This window comes from Cebus imitator, unplaced genomic scaffold (genome assembly GCF_001604975.1).
Source record: "Cebus imitator isolate Cc_AM_T3 unplaced genomic scaffold, Cebus_imitator-1.0 Scaffold353, whole genome shotgun sequence".
In the NCBI taxonomy this organism is placed as follows: Eukaryota; Metazoa; Chordata; class Mammalia; order Primates; family Cebidae; genus Cebus; species Cebus imitator.
In genome coordinates this window covers 1,072,154-1,074,664 of record NW_016107668.1, presented here as the reverse complement: position 1 = coordinate 1,074,664, position 2,511 = coordinate 1,072,154, and positions in this window count along the sequence as shown.

Here is a 2,511-nt window from a genome sequence, read left to right as displayed (position 1 = left end):
GGGGTTTGTCTAAAAGACCTAGAATCCATAGAATAAAGGGTCTGGGTAAGGTAAGGGCTGTGGAGACCAAGATTCTTATTATGCAGATGAAGCCCCCAGGTAGCAGGCTTCAGAGAGAATAGATTGTAAATGTTTCCTGTCAGACTTCAAAAAGTGCCAGACTCTTAGTTATTAATAATTCTCTCCTGCATCAGGAAAAAGAGAAAAGGATTCTTTACAGAATGTAAATTTTTCCCCACAAGAGACAGCTTTGCAGAGCCATTTCAAAACATGTCAAAGAAATATATTTTAGGATCAAATACTTTGAGTTATTTCAGGGACTTCTATCTGTGATGTTGTTGTTTTATTGCTGCAGAGTCTGCTTTGTCCATCGTAAGGTTTCTGTTTTATTGTCAGTGCTGGTCAGTAGTGCCTGATTTCCAAAGGGAGGAGAGTTGAGGCATGTCGCACCACCCATTCTCATCATGGCTTGAACTAGTGTTTCAGGTTAACTTTGCGTTTATTTTTTAGAGACAAGGTCTTGCTCTGATGCCCAGGCTGGAGGGTGGTGGCACAATCATAGCTCACTGCAATCTCCAACTCCTGCACTCAAGGAATCCTCCCATCTCAGCCTCCGGAGTAGCTGGGACTACAGGCACGTGCCACCACACCTGTTTAATATTTTTAGATTTTAGTAGAGATGGAATCTCTCTATGTTGCCTAGGCAGGTCTTGATCCCCTGGCCTCAAATGATCTTCCCTCCTCAGCTTCCCAAAACGTTGGGATTATAGATGTGAGCCACTGCACCCAGCCCCAAGTTAACTTTGGATGCCCTTGGACGAGAGGACAGGTTCATTCAGTTGGCTGGGGGGCTTAGAATTATATTTTTGGTTTACAAAGTTATAAAATGTGATGATTTGATATGCATATGTATTGTGAGATGGTTACCACAATCAAGTTAATTAACACATCTATCATTTGTCATCGTTACCCAAGCCCTTCTCTTTAGTGAGAACATTTAAGATCTATTCCCTTAGCCAATATTAAGTGTATTGTTCAGTATTGGCCGGGGGCTTTGAGTCTGCCGTTCTGACAAGCTTCATGGAGTACTCTGAGTAGCAAGGTCATTTGACAATTAGGAAAGACAACTGTTTGAGGTAACAATAATTTAAGAGACTCCATGAAGGGCTGAAAGAGACCGCGAAGGTAACTAGCATTTGCCCAGGAAGGGCTGCCTGATTCCCCAGCAATTTTGCTTGTTGAAATCTGCATTGTCTTGGTCTGGGTAGTCAGCTGCAGCTCCTCGCTAGTTTATAATGGCACACTAGACGAGCTTTAGGACCCAGCATGTGGATACAAATCTTTTTGCTCTTGGGCCAGATCTTTTAACCTCTTCAGTTTCTTCATCCGTGGCGTGAATAAAGTAGTCTTCTGGCCAAGTGCAGTGGCTCACGCCTTTAATCCCAACACTTTGCGAAGCCGAGGCAAGCAGATCACGAGGTCAGGAGTTCGAGACCAGGCTGACCAACATGGTGAAACCCCACCTCTACTAAAAATACAAAAATTAGCCAGATGTGGTGGTGTGTTCCTGTAATCCCAGCTACTCAGGAGGCTGAGGCAGGAGAATCCCTTGAATCTGGGAGGCAGAGGTTGCAGTGAGCCAAGATCGTGCCACTGCACTCCAGCCTGGGCGACAGAGCAAGACTCCGTCTCAAAAAGTAATAATAAAATAAAATGAATAAATAAGTCTCCCATAGAGGGCTACTGAAAATGTTCTTAAGCACTTGGCAGAGTGCTTGGCTCATAATAAATACAAATACAAACGTCTCAGGTCATTGTCTTTACCATTATTAGTGTATACACTAGTTATTTCCGTCTCTTGTGGAAACAATGGCAAATTTATTTCAGAAAGTTGTTCTTGAACAATATGAGAAATGTCTTCTGTTTTGGGAGACAAAATAGCTAATTTCCCAACATATGCTGGATGGTCCTTTTTCTTTTCAATGTTTTATTTCTGAAAGACATAATAGGAGAGGGGCAGACTCAGAGAGAAGTGAGTGGACTTCTCGATTCTCAGGGGCTTTGTTTCGAGTGACTACAGACATTGCTTCCGGACCCAGTGACTATACAGACCATTGATATAACTCCTTCCAGTAATCGAACCCAAAACAAAACAATACTATTCTTCCACTTTCCTTTCTCAGCTAAACACCTTTGACACATACCGATCATTTCTCTTTAAACCTCTCTAGACTTTCAGTTCAATCGTTCTTTTTTCATTCAGGAGCCCTTGTTTATTCCCTCTGTCTTTGTCGCTTTTTGTTTTTCACAAATGGGGTTGGGTTGGGTGCTTAAGAGTCTTTTTATTTGGCCGGGCGCGGTGGCTCACGCCTGTAATCCCAGCACTTTGGGAGGCCTAGGTGGGTGGATCACGAGGTCAAGAGATCGAGACCATCCTGGTCAACATGGTGAAACCCTGTCTCTACTAAAAATACAAAAAATTAGCTGGGCATGGTGGTGCGTGCCCGTAAT